General features: G+C 50.9%; 2 protein-coding genes across 7 annotated transcripts in view; one reads left to right on the top strand and one right to left on the bottom strand.

Moving 5' to 3' along the window:
* BICRA (BRD4 interacting chromatin remodeling complex associated protein) overlaps positions 1–5200 on the bottom strand; it is a 74239-nt gene extending 69039 nt beyond the window's left edge. For 4 of the 6 annotated variants that reach the window (XM_043899632.1, XM_043899631.1, XM_043899630.1 and 1 more), the window contains exon 1: positions 4210–4418. The gene's annotated coding sequence lies outside the window, so the exon portion shown is untranslated. Of the gene's footprint in view, positions 1–4209; positions 4419–5069 lie in introns of those variants that run through there. The other 2 variants (XM_043899635.1, XM_043899633.1) reach the window with 2 other exon arrangements.
* ZNF541 (zinc finger protein 541) overlaps positions 4524–18900 on the top strand; it is a 53061-nt gene continuing 38684 nt past the window's right edge. Inside the window, exons 1-2 of the mRNA XM_043899637.1 lie at positions 4524–4919; positions 7388–7478. The gene's annotated coding sequence lies outside the window, so the exon portion shown is untranslated. The remainder of the gene's footprint in view (positions 4920–7387; positions 7479–18900) is intronic.

The raw sequence follows: 18900 nt of genomic DNA, 5'->3' as shown, positions 1-18900 counted from the left end.
ATATCATAACTGGGCCCTGGGGCCCAGGCACACAGAAGACCCTCAGGAAGTTTGATTAGGAACAATTAGAGACACAAAGGCCTTCTCTCCAGCTTCTCCTGCCAACAGATCCCCAGCATCAGTGAATATCCATAAACTCAGGACACAACACCCATTGTTGCCAAGCCAGAGATGTCTTAGAAAACCCTCTCTCTTTCCCACTGGGGGATCCTGCGTGCCGCTGAGACACAAAGGCTTCAGTGGATGGGGACAGAACTCTAATGGTGGTACCCCAGGCAGGGGAGAAGTCTAGGGAAGGAAAGAGGAGGGAATCCTCGGGGACCAGTTAACCAAACATTTCCCATGTGTCTCAAGAGTGACACATCCTACACTGGAGAGCCAACTCAGGCCCTCCGCCCTCAGAGCGCGGGGGACAAACATGGATATGAACCAGTGAATGGGGGGAGTGGGGGGGTGGCGCCGCCCAAGTGATTGTGATTGGCGGAGAAGAGTGTTTCATACCCTGGATGTGAAACAGGCATCTTGCTGTTTCCAGTAAAAGTCAGGGAGCCTGGTGAGGGAGAGACCCCAAAGAGATCAAGGCAAGATAACCGTGCCCCCCACCCCTCTCCCCTGCAGGGCGGGAGAGGCAGAAAGGCAACCCTTCACTGCTTTCCAAGCCCAGGCCGTCTAGAAAGGAATGCCATGTTTTCCTGTTTCCAATTAACTTCCCCCCACCAGCAGCCCTCTGCATTCTTGAGACCAGGAGTCAAGACAGCCACGGGGGGGAGAGCTGGGGAGGGCAAACTCTGGTGGTGGCTGGGCCTGGGGTGAAAAGGTGACCCCCCCAGGACCCTCACACACACCCCAGGACCCCTCCAGCCAGGCTCTCAGGGCTTGGTGCTGACCCCTGGGCCCTTTCAGAGGGGAGAGGGGGAGGACCCCCCCACATCCCCAGGGAAAGTTGGGGAAGGCCCAGGAGGCCTCTGGGAAGGAAGTTGGCAAATAAGGGGGCGGGGCATAGGCCTGTCACTCTTGGGCCTTACTCATGCTTCCCCCACTTCCCTCCCAACCCCCCAAAATCAGGAAGCACTCACTCCAGAGAGGCCCACAGCCCCGCCCCTCCTGGCCCCACCCCACATGGATTATTATGACATATTATGCCTGTCACCTCAGGAAGGTATCTGCAAGGGGTCCCTGAAAGTGTTCACCCTTCTCCAACGGCACCCCCAGCCCCTCCATCCCTGCAGTCTGGGTTGGAATCCCCTCTCAGCCACGGACCGCAGTTTCCTCATCTGTAAAATGGCGAGATCACCCCTACAGCCTCCTTCCCCGGGTAGGTTGGGCCCTCCACAGCCCTTCTCCCTCAAGCCACCCACCCAAGGGTTTATTTGGCAGCAGTAAGTGCTGAAGGGGAAGGGTCCCAGAAAGCTGGAGGAAGGAGGTCACCAAAGTGAAACTATTTACAGTGTGGTGGCGCTCATCCACCACAGGGAATTCCTCCTGGGTGGATGCCTTTTGCCGGTCACCCTCAAATACCCAGTCCCTCAACATTCCTCCCCACCCCTACAGGCCAGCCATATTTCCGCAAAGTGAGGGGGAAACAAAAATAACATGCGTGGATAAAACTTGCAGCCACTGTGAGTTCAGTTAAAGAGGCTCTAATGGTTCCCCCTGCCATCTGCCGATGAGGAAACTGAGGACAAGTGAATTGAATCTAGTGCCTGAGGTCACACGGTGGGACAAGGAGCCTGCCACCGGGGCCACGGGGAGAACCAGCAGGGACTTCTCTGCCAGCTTGTGTCATGGCACCACAGGGTCACAGGGCAGAGTGACAATGAAGGTCCCGAGTAGTTCAGCATCCCTACCAGCAAGGCTGAGGAGCAGCAAGCTGGGCCAAGAGCCAGCTCAGGTGCAGGAAGAGGATGACGGAGGAGCCAACCGCCAAGTGCCCACCCCCCTCAAGGCCCACACAGCAAGGCCTGGGGCCCCCCTTCTCCCGACCCCCACATCTTCAACCCTCAGCTCCTGCAGGTAAATGTTCTGCTTGGGCCACAGGTGAAAGCACCCTGACCTCAGCCCAGCTGACCCCTTTCCCTTACCGGTACTCGGTGGGGGAAAAAAAATTTGGCGACTCCTTCCCAGTCTCATCTACATTTGAGACCCAACTGAAGTCAAAGGGACGAAAATGCCAAAGACAGGTACAGGCAGACCTAACAGTTTTGAGCTGAGCTAGGGAAAACTTGAGACGGTTACAGATTGGGGCCGTGTGACCCTGGGCGAGTCACTCAACTGCTGTGAGCCTCCATTAGCCTGTCTGCAAAATGGGAATCACATAACTGATCCCCCAACTTCCTCCTTGGGTTGTGGCCAGTGTGTAGCTCACCTAACAGCAGCTAATCCCTAGTCTCTCTGGGTAGGGAGATGTTATTTCTGGCTTCTAGGAGTGGGGGAGCTCCGAGGGAGGGGCGGGGGGCGGTGTAAGTAAGCAATACCCCTTAAGGCCCGCTGGACACTGGCACGAGGTGGGTGGGGGGGTGGCCCCTGATCTGCCCACCTCTCCGGTTCTCCCATCACTCCAGCAGGTCAGAGATGACGGAGCCCCCCCGCCCCGGGCAAATCCTAAGTCGGGGGAGAGGCTGAAAGCACGGAGCGCTTATCAGAAACCTCAGGCCGTGAAGTCTGGGGTGTTTCGAAAAACTGTTTCCTTGAGGAGCAGCCGGCGAAAGGAGGTGTGAGGGGAAAGCAGACACATCCCCCCAGATGATTACACTATCGGCGGACTGTGACAAAAGGGGCCGCCTGGCCGGCAGAAGTCCGGGCACCGGCAGCCGCATCTCCGGCCCGGGCACACCGGAGCGCTGGGACCTGTCACCCCGGCCTCCCGGGGAGCGCTGACACAGCGGCCTCTGACCCCACCTCCCGGGAAGTTCAGCTGCTCAGAACCACAAAGCAAAACAAAGGGGTGCGGAGAGGAAGGAGCCGCCGAGGCTCCAATCACCGCTGCCTCCCCAGCCCGCCCGCGGCTCTTCGCCCCGCTCGCCGCTGGCCGCGGACCAAGGCCTGGGCAGCTCCCCGGTCCCTTGTCTCCCCGCGGGCCGCCCGTGACAGGAGCCGGAGAAGCCGCCGAGGGGCAACCAGGGATGGGAAAACCAGATGGCTCCGGCCCTCCTCCCGCCTCCTCCATCCCTCCCTCCGGGTGCCCGCGGCCTGGCCGCCCTCCGCAGGGGCCCGGGGCGGCCTCGGGCCCGGCTCGGCCGGCTCACCCCGGGGAAAAGATTGCCTTTGTCTAAAGGTCACCACCCGAGCGCGGTGCCCGGGCTGGGCCTGGTGCCTCCCATTCCCCGGCCGAGGGGGTGGAGATGGGGGGCCGCCCCAAATCTCGGGAGGTGACAGGGGTAAGGCTCACTTCCCTCCGCCCCCCCCCACCGCCCTCCCCGTAACGGCCCCCTCCGGGACCCGCCAGCTAGCGGGGGAGGGGGTCAACTCCTTTCACTGCTGGGGGGTGGGGGACCAAGTCAACTCCTTTCATTGTTTAGGGGCGGTGGGGAGGGGGAGACCCAGTGGCCTCCTTCCGCATCCATCCCCCCCACCAGCTTGCCAGAACCCCGTTTCTCCCCGGCACCCCCGGGAGTGATTTGAGGAGGGGGCGCAGGGCACGGGGCGAAGAGGGGGGAGATGAAGGCTCGCCGGCTCCGGCCGGGAAACCACCATCCGCTCCCCCATGGCTCTCTTCTTCTCCGAAAGGCGGGGAGCGGAGCGAGGGGAGGGGGCCCCCGGGTCGGGGGAGGGGGTCTCCCCGCCCCTCCCCCCGTGGAACGTTAGGTCTCGTTTTTCCGCCGCTCCATTGTATCTCCGGCAGCCGGCGGGAGGGCCGGGGAGGCACCGGGCGCCGGGTTTGGGCAGGGGAGCCCGGGGTGGTTGGGTGGGGGGGTCCCCGCAGGATCAGGGCGGCGGTGATGGTGGGAGAGACGCGGGGGGTGGGGGGAAGCTGTCGGGGGTGGTGGGCGCGGAGCAGAAAAAGAGGCAGCGGGCGCTGCGCCCCGGTTGGGGGGCTGAGTGTGTGAGTGTCGGGGGGGTGGGTTCGGCCCCGGCTCCGGCTCCCCCCACACACACCCTCGCCGCCAACCCCCACTCCCCCCTCGCTTTTGCGCCCTGTCACAGCCCCGACTCGCAGGTAGAGAGAGTTAAGAGATTTAAAGAGAAATTGCTACATTGTGAGAAACTCACCCTGATGTTTGAGCAGCCGTCGGCGCGGGGTCTCCGAGACGGCCCCGCACGGGCTGCAAAGGGAGGACCCAGAAGGGGCCGACCGGCCGGGCCGGTCAGCGCACTGCCTGATCGCATGGCGGCCGCCCGGCGGCCTCCGCCAGGCCCCTGCCGCCGCCCCGCGCCGCGGCCCGGGCGCCCCGGACCCGCGCCCGCTCCGGGCGGGACCCCTCGGGTTTGCAAAAAAAAAAAAAAAAATTTTTTTTTAATTAAATGCAAAAGGAAAAAAAAAAACCTTGCAGGTTTTGTGTTCCGCCCCCCCTTTCCTCCTCCTCCCTCCGCCCTCACCGAGGGACGGGCTTGGGGGAGGCCCCGCCCTGCGACTCGGCGAACCAGCTCGAGCTCTGGGCGCGGAGCGGCGGGCCCGCGAGCGAATGGGAGGCTGCGGACGCCCCGGGAGGGTGACCTCCGAGCCGGCGCCGCCCCCTCCCCAGCCGGAGTCCCGGGGGTTCAGGGGCGCGCTTTCCCAGGCTCTGGTGGAGTCGACCGACAGCATCGAGCTATGCTCCGGGTTAGAGAGAAAGGCTAACAGCGGGATTGGCGCTCCCGGACCTCGGGCTCGGCTGGGCCGGCTGGGGAGGGGGCGCCGTGCGCCCTGGGCGCGCCCCGACTCGGGGGACGGTCGCCGGGCGGGAGGACGTGAGCAGGGGCAACGCCGATGGTTCGAAAAGGTAGCGGGAGTCGAGGATGGAGGAGATGGGAGGCCCCGTAGGTGGAATCGCGAAGGAGCCGGGAGTCGGAGTTAAAAGGGTGGAAGGCGCGGGGTCGGAGGGTGTTCTGGGGCTCCTCGCCGGGACCCCGAACGCGGCTTGCTCACTCACCTCAGTCGGCCTTTTGAGCTGCTACGGCCCCGGGGAGGGCGCCGGGGACGCGGGTCCGACCTGTCTCACCGCCTCCTCAAGGCCTCTCGGGCCGCGCAGATGGGATTCCCAGAAGCCCCGGGACGCCTCGGTGGTGTTGGGTCTGTTTCCGCCTCGCCGGGCCGTGTACGCCTTGCGGGCGTGACACTTCGATTCGAGCGTTCATTCAGGGAACGCTTGCAGAGCGCCTGCAGTGTGCCCGGCGCTGTGCCCGGGCCCCATTGAGCACCCAGACAGCTCGGAGCTACCCTCCCCGGACGCACAGGCCAACAGCACCTACACTCTGGTTTGTTACCTTCCGCTTCCCCGGTGCCCTGGAAAAGCCACGTGCATACCGAAGCGACTCAGTAATAATGTGCGCTGAATAAACGAGTGATTGTTTTAAGCTTTGTGTTTTAAGCTTTAGAATTGATCCTAGGATCTTGGTGGCACTATGCATATTATTGAAGAGACCACGGAGGTGCAGGGTCCTGACTCCAACCAGTGAGCCCTTGGTTCACATCCTCCCACTTCCTTTGCTGTGTGACCTTGGGCAAACTACTTCACCTCTCCGTATCTCCGTTTCTAAGGGGACAATCAATAACCGGCCTCATTTCATAGGGTCATTAGGAGAGAATGTTCTCATGAAGAGCAGCACCTGACAGGAAGTGCAGATAAGTGCTGTTATTATTATAGCAAAAAGGAAATTTCATCCTTTCCAGATGTGAGCACATGTATTGCCCCAAACATAAGACAGTAGTCAATCTATAAGTTATACAGTGGTCATCCACAGTCCGTGGAGGTATGTGATCCTTCCAGGAACAGCAGTATACATGGACATTATTTTTGTGCAGTTTGCCTTTCATCTGCCAAGATTGAGCCTCAGGGGCTACACCTTGAGTATTCATGTATGTGCTATTTTTCCAGTCTTCACCAGAAAAGAGACCTCCAGGGACCCCCATCTGGAGGTCTTTAGTGATTCCCACCTTGCTGTTCAGTCTGGAAGCTGTGTCTGACTCTTAGTGACCCCATGAAGTGCAGCACACCAGGCCTCCCCCCTTAGAGTGTAGAAAACTAACTTGGCTCAGAGAGGGGGAGTGTTTTGCCCAGGGTCACAGCCAGCAAGCGGGACCTGATCTGAGCTGGGCGGCGCTGATGTCCCAGAGATGCCAATCCTGGGGGACTTGGGAATTGACTGGGGTTCAGAGTTAGCAGACAGGAGGCATTGCGGGGGTGACTATCTAAGTCTATTCATTCATACAGAAGTATTGTTTATGAGTATCTAGTCTGCCAGGAATATAGTTGTGACCAAGAGCACCCTGGTTCCTGCCCCAGTACGCAGTCTGATGATGAGCAAATAAGTCGCTTAGCCTCAGTTTCCCCTGCCCTCTGTGGCAGGTTCCAGGCTTCTTTGGTGCACTGTGGTACCCCCCACCCCCCAACACACACACCCCAGTACAGTACCTGTCACTTAGTAAGCGCTTCAGAAAGATCTACGAAACCATGAGATAATGCCCACCCTTCCACAGGCATTCTCGTAGGACCAGGTGGCCAGGAATAGGCATGGGTATGAAAGAAGCCCCCAGTCTAGCCATGGCTGGCAAAGCCCTGGGAGGTCAAATGTCCAAGGCCAGAGGACGGGTCAACAGGGGCCCAAATGGAAACAGACCTGCTATCTTTTGCAGGGGAGTGACACACACCTTCACTTTGCGGGTGAGCTGCAAGTTGGGAGTTCAAGATTCAGAATGGAGTTGGCAGTGAGACTCAGAAAGGTTCAGCAACTTGGCCCAGGGATCCCCAGCCAGGGGAAGGACTTATTCAATGCACCCGGGTGTTCTGTTTGTCTCTGGGTCACCAGATGAACCTGGGGCAAGCCAGTTCTGCAGCTCCTCCATGTTCTCATCTGTACAGTGGGACTGTAGAATCAAACACTAGAATTCACCTCCCCCAACATTTTCTTATGAACATTTTCAAACATGGAAAAGTGGAAGAAATAGAACAGCGAACACCAAAATCCCCACCACGAGCACATTCGACCATCAGCACGTTCCTCTTCTTGCTGTGTCACACACCTGTGCCTCTATCCGCTCATCAAATCCGTCTCGTTTTTTTGATGCATTACATACATCTGTGTATCTCTCCCAAACACATGGTTAACACTACTGTAATAACAAGCCCCTGAGCCAGATAATTAAACCTCAATTCTCATTTTTTGTATGTGAATGAGAAACCAGAGAGGGTAAGAAACCAGATCAAGGTCACACAGCTGGGGATTCAAACCCAGCTCTGTCTGTTCCCAGAGTCCAGACTTTATGAAGACCACCCGGAGGATGAAATGGATATAAGACATGTAGAAGCTCTTATGAGGCAGAGACAAAACAGCATTCAGAGGTAAGAAATTAGGACTGGAGAAGATGCACCCAACTTTTCTCAGTAAGCAAATATGCTACATCCCTGTAGCCAACGTGAGCTTGGGTTTCCGGGCCCCTCATCTCATTTAAGAGCTGTTTTAATTATAATTGTGCAGCAGAAGAGAATAGCTGGAAACCGCCTCCCCCACCCCCACCCCCCCACACACACTCATTTGCCATGGAAAAGTGCAGGACACTGGAGAACTAATTTGCCCTCTCCAAGTGGCCAGGATGCCTAGTTACACTTTTAGTCCACCGGTTCCAAGTCCCCCAGGCTCTCCCAACACTCCAGCCCAGAAGGCTTCCCTCCCCCACCGCACTTTCTGTCCCACCCCCTCACATTTCTAGTCCTCCACCCCACTCTCAACCAGACCCTAATCCCCTTTATCTCTAACTGCCTACACCTTCTCCTACCCGTCCCACAGCCCAGCTCCTACTCAGCGGGAGCCTGACCAGAGTCTGGCCTGATTACCATCTCTCTACAGAGAGGCGTGGTTTTCCTTTTTCTCTTTTTTTTAAACAAGCGGTTTGTGCCTCTGGAAATCAAAACAACGCCCATCGCGGCTCCTCCCTCGCACCCGCAGCAGCGAAGTTTAAAACTTGGTCAACTCAAGTTGCTTTTTGATTTGGGAGGATGTTTCCACGGGTGTTTTTCGTTCTCAGCTTTACAGCACGCTTAGGATTTGTGCACTTTCTGGAGGCGTATAAATGATTCCATAACAAGAAGGAACAAAACAAAAAACCTTGCCCCGAACACCCCTGCGGACCCTTCACGTCTCGGTCAATCCAACGTCAGGGATCCGAATTCTAGCCGCCAAGTGGGGAAGACTAGGGCTCGGAGGGCACTGACTCCGGAGCGACCTTCGCCCTCTGACCGCGCCCTTTAAACGTGCCGCGTACAGCAGGAAAGCGCTGCCCTAGCTCCCAGAGACGCTGGCTCGCCGGCAGTGCCAAGACAGCGAGCGGCCGCAAATCAGGCAGATACAAGCCCAGCCCGACCTCGGGTCCTCAGAGCTGCAAGTGCGAGGGGCGGGGCCCAGCCGCCCATTGGCCCGCGTTGGGGGCGGGGTCACGTCTTCGTCCCGCCCCCATTCTCCTCCAAGTTAAATAGGTTTCGCGCCGGCCGGGGGAGTTATTCACCATGGGGCGGGGTCGGGGTTTGTTTACACTCTGCTATTGGCTGGATTTGAATCGGCCCGACTGCCGGCTGCGGGGCGGGGCTCCAGAGGGCCCTTGCGGGAGCCTGACAGCTTCAGCAAGGCAGAACCCGCGCCGGACGCGCAGCTGAAGCATCGGGACCCTGGAGACGAGAGTACCCTGGGCGGGTGCGGGCAGCGGGGGCCGGCAGGTTTGAGCCTTCCGCTGGCTCCTTGATAAATGCTAACCAAGGGCGTAGGGACCATTGTTTTTGTTTCCATAAAAACGCATAAAGAAAAACAAACCCGGAAACAATCTAGCTGCCCATGGATAGGGGACTCAAATAAGCTGTCATCTGGCCCATAGTGGGCTTCCCAGGTGGCGCTAGTGGTGAAGAACCCGCCCCCCAATGCCAGACACCTAAGAGTCTAGGGTTCGATCCCTAGGTGGGGAAGATCCCCTGGAGAAGGAAATGGCAACCCACTCAAGTATTCTCGGCTGGAGAATCCCATGGACAGAGGAGCCTGGTGGGCTACAGTCCATGGGGTTGCAAAGAGTCGGACACTACCGAAGCGACTTAGCACGCACGGAGTGGCCCATAGTGGAACATAAAGTAAACATAAAATGAGGAAGTAATACATGAACTGACACGAAATGAGCTATGAATTCAGCTAAGGGGAAAAGACAATAAAGGAAGCAGAGTGTATAATAATCTAAGGTGGGTGAGAAAATATAAGCTTCTGCTTGTTAAACACAGAGTATCTTCGAAAGCAGAAACAAGCTACTAACTGCAGATGTCTGTGGAGAGAGAGAGCGAGGTGCATGTAAGGCAGATCACTTCGGACCTTTATAAAGTTAGCAACTTGTAGCACCTATTCAAAGACATACGGGGTAAACAAAAATATTAAATTCTGAGAACTCTCCCCACGTATCTCATATCTCGAAGCAACTGCCCCTAGGAAAACTCTTGACTTGACTATAGAGGCCATGGACCCCCAATCTGCGCTCCCTGCATCCCACAATGGTATTGGGGAGTGGGAACGCGTTAGGAAAGAGCTGCTTCACCTACTCAATGACCAAGAGATACCCGGATCCAATGAAGGGTGGCTTTATTTATTAGTAATCACTGCAGGATTTAACATCCCGACTGGGAGGGTGGGGCCGCTTCCTGAGAGATGCTAAGTGGAGGATGTGGGGAAGGCCCTCTTGAGAAAGAGAAGTCAAAACTAGGAGAGGCCCCTTTAAGAAGGAAAGCCAGCCTCCTCCGGTAAACGACGCGAGGCTGACGGAACTGACCGGCTGAAGGGAGAGTTGTCCGGATTTTGACGTTTGTTATTACTCTCCGTTCCCAGAGATCTGGAGGCGAGGATGAGAACGATTTCCTGCAGCTGAGTTTTGACCTGTTATGGATCTTACTTGTAAGGACTTCCTCTGTATAAGTTCGCTAAAGGATTTGTGAAACATTGTTTACATGGCTGGGAAAGTCACCCAGGCCCGTAGTGAAAACTTGCCGGACTTAAGCGTAGTTCTAAGGAACGCGCCTATCCGAGCTGGCGTTGCCGGCCCAGGTACACAGATAAACTCAGTGAATGCTCCAAAGATCCTCCCAGCTTCTAACAGCAACCAGTTTTACGAATGTGGAAACTGAGTCACAGAGAGGTTATACAACTGCCCACGTTTGGCGTCACAGCTATTTGGACCCTGGCAGCTCTGCTCCAAAGTTCATACTTTAAACGACTATTTTACACTTGCCCCTAAAAACTGCTTTGTCTTTTGATGCATTGTTTTAAAAGCCATAAAAAGCTTAATGCAGATTCTTAAGGACGGTTAACTATTTCTACGCTTTCTGTTGTAAAGGAGTTTTGTGATTTTTTTTATTATTATTGAAGTATAGCTGATTTACAACTCGTGTAAGTTTCATGAGTACAGCAAAGTGACTTGATATATATTTTTCTTCGTTTTCAGATTCTGATCCCTTAAAGGTTGTTATAAAATACTGAGTATAGTTCCCTGTACAATACAGTAGGTCCCTGTTGGTTATCTACTTCATGTATTGTGGCGTGTATATGTTAATCCCAAACTCCTAGTTTATCCCTACCTCCCCTTTCCCTTTGGTAATCACAAGTTTGTTTTCTTTGTCTCTTTCTATTTTGTCAGTAAGTTCATTTGTTTTGGGTTTTGTTTGTTTTCTTTTTGATTCCACATAAAAGCCATATCATATGACATTGTCTTTGGCTCGCTTCACTTAGTATGATCCTCTCTAGGTCCATGTCACTGTAAATAGCGTTATTTCATTCTTTTTTATGGTTGAGTAATATTCTTGTGAATTTTTTTTAAATAAAATAATTTCTGATGTTTTTTCCCCTAAAATTATATATCAGGGCAAGATTTTTAATTTAAATTTTTCCTTCCTCAATCTTTTTTTTTCAAGTACCTTTCACGAGGAAACATTTTGCCCTCAGCCTTCCTACTCCTCTCACCATTGAATACTTCCCTAATGATTACAGTGGGCCAGGCACCACTTCTAACTCACTGAATTGTTACAACAACCCTGAGGTCAAAATGGTTATCGGTCTCACTTCACAGATGAAGAAACCGAAGCACAGAAGTTACATAACTGGCCCGAGGTCACACATCTCTCTCTAGAAAAAGAAGAGGAAGACCAGGAATGGGTAGATCATGGCAGGAGAGAGAAGGTATGCAAAGTTACTAAGAGACAGAAAAAATGGGAATTAAGCCTGTGGCTAAGCAACAAGTTCCCACTGTATAGCACAGGAAATTATATTCAGTGAAGTGAAGTGAAAGTTGTTCAGTCGTGTCCAACTCTTTGTGACCCCATGGACTATACAATTCTTGGAATTCTCCAGGCCAGAATACTGGAGTGGGTAGTCTTTCCCTTCTCCAGGAGATCTTCCCAATCCAGGAATCGAACCCAGGTCTTCTTCATTGCAGGCGGATTCTTTACCAGCTGAGCCACAAGGGAAGCCTAGTTATATTCAATATCATGTAATAAACCATAAACATTTTTTTAAAAAGTTAAAACCAAGGGACTTCCCTGGCAGTCCAGTGGTTAAAACTCTACACTCTCAATGCAGGAGGCACAGGTTCAGATTCCCTGGTTGGGGAACTAAGATCACATATGCCACGGGTGGTGCAGCCAGAAAAATAAAGAAATAAAGGGTGGGGGGAAAGGTGGGGCCCTTTAACAGAGAGAGAGAGAGAGAGAGATAAGCCAGTGGATTTGTGAATACAGGGGAACTGGCTTTAGAGAGGTGGTAGGAGCTAAGGTCAGTTTGCAAAAGATAATGACCAAGAAGCACATGAAAAGATACTCAAAGTTATTAGTCATTGTGTGTGTGCTCAGTCGTATCCGACTCTTTGTGGTCCCATCAGCTGTTGCCTGCTCTGTCCATGGAATTTTCTAGGCAAGAATACTGGAGTGGGTTGCCATTTCCTACTCCAGGGGATCTTCCCAACTTAGGGATCTCCTGCATCTCCTGCATTGGCAGGCGGGTTCTTTACCACTGCGTCATCTGGGAAGCTATTAGTCATTGGGGAAATGCAAGTCAAAACCACAATGAGGTGCCCCTTCAACGTCATTAGAAGGGCTATAATCCAAAAAACGGACGATATCAAATGATAGGAAGGATGTGGGGGAATGAGAATCCTCATACAGTGCTGGTGAGTAAAATGGGGCCGCTAGTATGGACAACAGTTTGGTCTTTCCTCCATCACCTGCACCTGGAATTACTATAGGGTCACGCCTATGTGTATACCCAGAATAGTTGAAAACAGGTGTTCAAACCATAATTTGTACATGAACGTTCCCGGCAGCTGTAGTCACTGCTGTTTTCACAGAGGTGAAAACAACCCAAATGTCCATCAACGGATGAAGGAATCAACAAAATGTGGTATACCCAATGGGAAATTACTCAGCCCCGTAAAAGAGAACAGGTCCATGCTACAAAATGGAACCTTGAAAACAATGCTAAGTGGAAGAAGCTAGATCTGAAAGATCACATATTGGATGAGTCCATTTTTATGAACTGTCCAGAAGAGGCAAATCTATAGAGACAGAAAACAGATGAGCAGTGGTCAGGGGATGTGGGGACGGGGGAATGGTGGGTGATGGCTACATGGGCACAGGGTTTCCTTTTGGGGTGAGGGAGGACTTCCCTGGTAGTCCAGTGGTTAAGACTCCACACTTCCAATGCAGGGGATCTGGGTTTGATCCAGGAACTAGATCCCACATGTCTCAACTTAAGACCCAGCAGAGCCAAAAAAAAGATAATGGTAATGGTAGAACATTGTGAATGTACTTATTGCCACTGAATTATACATTTTAAATGGTGACAACAATCAATTTCATAATATACAAATTTAAAAATTTTTTTAGATGATAAGAAAGCAGAGGTGTTAAGCAGACGTGATTTAAAAAATAATACACGTGAGGGGTTCCCTGGTGGCTCAGTGGTAAGAAATCTACCTGCCAATGCAGGAGACATGGGTTCAATCCCTGATCCAGGAAGATCCTGCATGCCCCGGAGCAGCTAAGCCCCTGGGCCACAACTATAGAGCCTGTGCTCTCGAGCCTAGAGCCCACACTCAGCAACAAGAGAAGCTGCCCTAGGGAGAAACCTGTGCACAACTAGAGAGTAACCTCTGCTCTCCTCAACTAGAGAAGAACTCTTGCAGCAATGAAGACTGAGCACAGCCAAAGATAAATAACTTTTAAAAGCATAAAAATATTCTGTAATAACTTATATACATGCTCGGTGGCTTCAGTCGTGTTCAACTCTTTGCAACCCCATGGACTGTAGCCCACCAGGCTCCTCTGTCCATTGGATTTCCCAGGCAAGAATACTGGAGTGGGTTACCATTTCCTTCTCCAGGGCATCTTCCCGACCCAGGGATCTGGACCCCCATCTCTTATGTCTCCTGATGGGCAGGCAGCTTGTTTACCACTTGCACCATCTGGGAAACCCAACCTAAAGAATCTGAAAATGGAGGGATATATGTATATGTATAACTGAACCACTTTGCTATACACCTTGAAATGAACACAACAGTGTAAATCAGCTACACCCCAATATAAAGTAAAAATTACATTAAAAAATACACATGGCAATGTCCAAAAACAGTTAGGGAGGGACTGGTGGAGAGAAAGACTGGAGGGAGATCTGGGGAGATGGTAGTGGAGTGAGGCCCAGTCAAGGTCCCTGCTCTGAGGAGGTTTCTGAGAGCCTAGGGTAGACCCCGTGGAGATCTCACAGGTCTCTGGAGGATACAGACCCACCCCCAGGGTAGACAGGACTGGGATGGCGGAAGCCCAGAGCAGGCATTCCACACAGCCTGCAGTTCAGGAAGGCTTCCTGGAGGAGAAGGATAAAAAGGGGTCTGATAGAAGAGGTTGGATGGGGAGGAGTGTGGGTCTAGAGTAGAAAGGGAGCCTAGAATTTCTTTCTTTCTTTTTTTTTTTTTTACTTGAGTGATGTTGATATTTATTGACATCAATGCAAAACAAGCTAAGTTGCTATTTAACAGGAACAAATATTGGTGCAGTTTCCTTCCTGGAGAGGGTAGGCACTCAGCTCATGAGACCTAAGGTCAAACAAAGACTGGATTGTTAAGAACCAACTAAGGGTTAAACTTTACAAATATAAAAATTGCTAAAGGCAAAAGGAGATGTTTTAAAAAAAATTTTTTACACTAATCTCACGTAAGCAAACAAAGAACTAAACTGAAAGTGAAAGTTGCTGAGTTGTGTCCGATAGAATTTCTTTCTTTTTTTTTTTTTTTTAATATTTATTTATCTGGCTGCACCAGGTCTCAGCTGGAACACTTGGGATCTAGTTCCCTAACCAGGGATCAAACCCAAGTCCCGGCATTGGGAACTGGGAGTCTTAGCCACTGGATCACCAGGGAAGTCCCAGGAGCCTGGAATTCCTAAAGCATAGATCAACCTTGACACTCCCCTGATGGAAACCCTCCCAGGGCTCCTCAGTGCCCTTGAGTGAAAGTCCACACTCCGGAATTACCTGGCCTGAGTTCATTCGACGCAACCCTCTCTGAGCACCTACTCCAAGCCCCGCCCTGCACCAGTAATGCTGGGATACGGTGGGAAGGAGTCAGGCCCCACCCTGCCTTCGCGGGACTCACACTGCAGCGGGGGAGACAGGTGTGAAACAAACCATTTCCCAGGTGTTAGTCTGATGCCTGCTATGGGAGGCCAGGTGGCGTGAACCCAGCCCCCTGGGGGTTCCCCACTTTGATTATTCCTGAGGGGCTATTTCACAGTTTTTGCAGAGTACTGCCTCTGTTGTTTGTATCTTAAAGATCTGTTCTCTTATAAACGAGGTTCTCCTGTGTAGTGCGGGGAAGTGTATGCAATATCCTATGACAAAGCAATGGAAAGAAAAGTGAAGAAGAACATGAAAAAGAATGCCTAGGAGCTTCCCTGGGGGTGCAAAAAGTCCACCTGCTAATGCAGAAGACACGGGTTTCATCCCTGATCTGGGAGGATCCCGCATAACTCGGGGCAGCAGGGTCCGTGTGCCACGACTGTTGAACCTGTGTTCTAGAGGCAGGGAACCACAACTACTAAAGCCCTTGAGCCCTGGAACCTGCGCACTGCAACTGGAGAGTAGCCCCTGCTCTCCAAAACCAGAGAAAAGCCCTGGCAGCAACCACGACCCAGCACAGACAAAAATAAAGAAATAAAATTGTTTTTAAAAACTCTTACAAAAAGAATGTCTATGTATGTATCACTGAATCACTTTGCTGTACAGTAGAAATTAGTATTGCTAAACCAACTCTACTTCAGTAAAATAAATTGCTAAAAATTTGTCCTTTCAACCAAGTTTTTTTTCCTTCCTTTGATGGTTTTCCCTGGGGCTACCTTCGGCTCACACCAAGCTACAAAATTCACGAAGTCCAGTTACTTTTTTCCCAACATGCATCAAAATAAGTCACCTGGAAATCATCCCTAATGCTACTTTGGGAACCTGGTGACCTGCACTCTGGGGATTAAAGGACACCTTCCTGAAGGTAGCCCATTGTAAGCTAAGACTTGCAAGATAAATGGAGTTAGACAAGGGTGGAGGGGAGCAACAGGTGCAAAAGCCCAGAGGTGGCAGAGACAGGGAAAGAAAGCTGGTCAGGCTGCTGGCGTCTTGAGACCTCAGCTGCGTGAGGCTGAGGGACTGGGTGACCTTACATCAGGGGTTTCGAGTTTGATCTCAAAGGTCATACACAGTCATTGATAGGTTTGTTGTCATTGTCATTATTACTTGTAATTGCTATGCAATTCACATACCATAAAACTCACTTGTTTAAAGTGATTCATTCCAAGGTTTATTTATTTTCTTATAAGAACTTTAAAAAATTATTTTCTCTTGCAGTAAGCAGGGGTTATTCTCTAGTTGCAGTGCTCAGGCTTATCATTGCAGCAGCTTCTTTACTTTCGGAGCTCGGGCTTTAGGGCACTGGGCTTCAGCATTCGAGGTACATGGGCTCCAGAGTGCAGGCTCAATATTTGTGGCACAAGGGCTTTGCTGCCCCGAGGCATGTGGGGTCTTCCCCGACAAGGGATGGAACCGATGTCTCCTGCTTTGCAAGGCAGATTCTTAACCACTGGACCACCAGGGAATCCGCTCCATGGCTTATTGTATATTCATTCACAGGGTTGTGCTACCATCGTCACTATATAGTTCCAGAACATTTCCATCATTCCAACAAGAAACCCTGTATCATTCATTAGCAGTCCCTTCCTATCCCCCGCCCTCCCCACCAACCCTAGGCAACCACTAATCCGTTTTCTGTCTCTACCAATTTGTCCATTCTGCACCTCTCATATAAATGAAATCCTACCATATATGGCCTCTGTGTCTGGCTTCTTTCACTTTGCATAATGTTTCCTTTTTATTTTTTAGCCCCACCTCATGGCTTATGGGAACTTAGTTCCCTGACCAGGGATTGAACCCAGAACCCTGGCAGTCAGAGTGCAGAGTTCTAACCACTGGACCACCAGGGAATTCCCAGCATAATGTTTTCAAAGTTCACCTATGCTGTAGCTTGAATCAGAATTTCATTCCTTTCTATGGCTGAATAATATTTCACTGTAGGGTCTCCCAAGGTAATAGAAATAAAAGCAAAAATAAACGAATGGGACCTAATCAAACTTACAAGCTTTTGCACAACAAAGGAAACCATAAACAAAATAAAAAGACAACCAGTGGATTGGGTGGAGAAGGAAATTGCAACCTACTTCAGTATTCTTGCCTGGAAAATCCTATGGACAGAGGCGCCTGGTGAGCTATTACAGTCCATGGGGTCGAAAAAGAGCTGGACATGACTTAGCAACTAAACAACAACAGCATGGATTGGGAGAATATATTCTTAAATGATTCAACTGACAAGGGCTTAATTTCCAAAATATATGAACAGCTCATACAACTTGAAAATAAAAAAACAAACCTATCAAAAAATTGACAGAAGACCTACATGGCATTTCTCCAAAGAAGATACAGATGGCCAACAAGCATATGAAAAGATGCTCAACATCGTTAAAAATTATCAGAGAAATGGAAATCAAACCTACATTGAGGTATCACCTCACACCAGTTAGAATGGCCATCATTAAAAGTCTATGAATAATAAATGCTAGAGAGGGTATGGAGAAAAAGGTACCCCCTCACATACACACTGTGGGTGGGAATATAAATTGGTGCAGCCACTATGGAGAACAGTATGGAGGTTCTTCAAAAAACTAAAAAAAAAAAAAACTAAAACAAAAGTTAGAGTTACCTTATGATCCAGCAATCCCACTCCTGGGCCTATATCCGGATAAAACTCTAATTTGAAAAGATACATGTACCCCCATGTTCATAGTATCACTATCGACAATAACCAAGACATGGAAGCAACCTAAGTGTCCATCCAGAGATGAATGGATAAAGAAGATATGGTACATATATACAGTGAAGTAGTGTGTGCATGCTCAGTGGCTCAGCTGTGTCTGACTTTTTGCAACTCATGGACTATAACCAGCCAGGCTTCTTTGTCCATGGAATTTCCCAGGCAAGAATACTGGAGTGGGTTGCCATTTCCTCCTCCAGGGGATCTTCCTGACCCAGGGATTGAACCCATGTCTCCTGCATCTCCTGCATCAGCAGGCAGAATCTTTACTACTGAGCCACTTGGGAACCCCACAGTGGAATAGTACTTAGCTATAAAGAGAATTAAATAATGACATTTGCAGCAACACAGATAGACCTAGAGATTATTATACTAAGTGGAGTAAGTCAGACAGAGACACATCACTTACATGTGGAGTGTAAAGCATATGATACAAAGGACCTTATTTACAAAACAGATTCACAGATATAGAAAACAAACTCAGCGTTCCCCAAAGGGAAAAGACAGGGAGGGATAAATTAGGAGTTTGGGATTAGCAGATACAAATTACTATATATAAAATAGATAAACAACAAAGGCCTACTGTGTGGCCCAGGGAACTATATTAAATATCATATAATAAACTATAATGTAAAGAATACATATATATACATATATGTGCATGCGTGCTAAGTCGCTTCAGTCATGTCTGACTCTTTGCAACCCTATGGACTGTAGCTCGACAGGCTCCTCTGTCCATGTGATTCTTCCTGCAAGAGTACTAGAGTGGGTTGCCATGCCCTCCTCCAGGGGATCTTCCTGACCCAGGGGTCGAATCTGTGTCTCTTATGTCTCCTGCATTGGCAGGCAGGTTCTTTACCACTAGCACCACTTGGGAAGCCCATATATATACACATATATAACTAAATCACTGCTATATACCTGAAATTAACACAACATCGTAAATCAACTGTATTTCAATTTAAAAAATTCTACTATTGGGATATACCACCTTTGGTTTAGGGCTTCCCTGTTAGCTCAGCTGGTAAAGAATCCACCTGCAATGCAGGAGACCCTGGTTTGATTTCTGGGTCAGAATGATCTGCTGGATAAGGGATAGGCTACCCACTCCAGTATTCTTGGGCTTCCCTGTGGCTCAGCTGGTAAAGAATCTGCCTGCAATGTGGGAGGACCTGGGTTTGATCCCGGATTGGGAGGATCCCCTGTAGAAGGGAAAGGCTATTCACTCCAGTATTCTGGCCTGGAGAATTCCATGGACTGTATAGTCCGTGGGGTCACAAAGAGTTCAACACGATTGAGCAACCTTCACTTCACCTTTGGTTTATCCGTTCATCAGTGAACAGATATTT

This window comes from Cervus elaphus, chromosome 4 (genome assembly GCF_910594005.1).
Source record: "Cervus elaphus chromosome 4, mCerEla1.1, whole genome shotgun sequence".
Taxonomy (NCBI): domain Eukaryota; kingdom Metazoa; phylum Chordata; class Mammalia; order Artiodactyla; family Cervidae; genus Cervus; species Cervus elaphus.
This window is presented reverse-complemented; position numbering and strand designations above follow the sequence as displayed.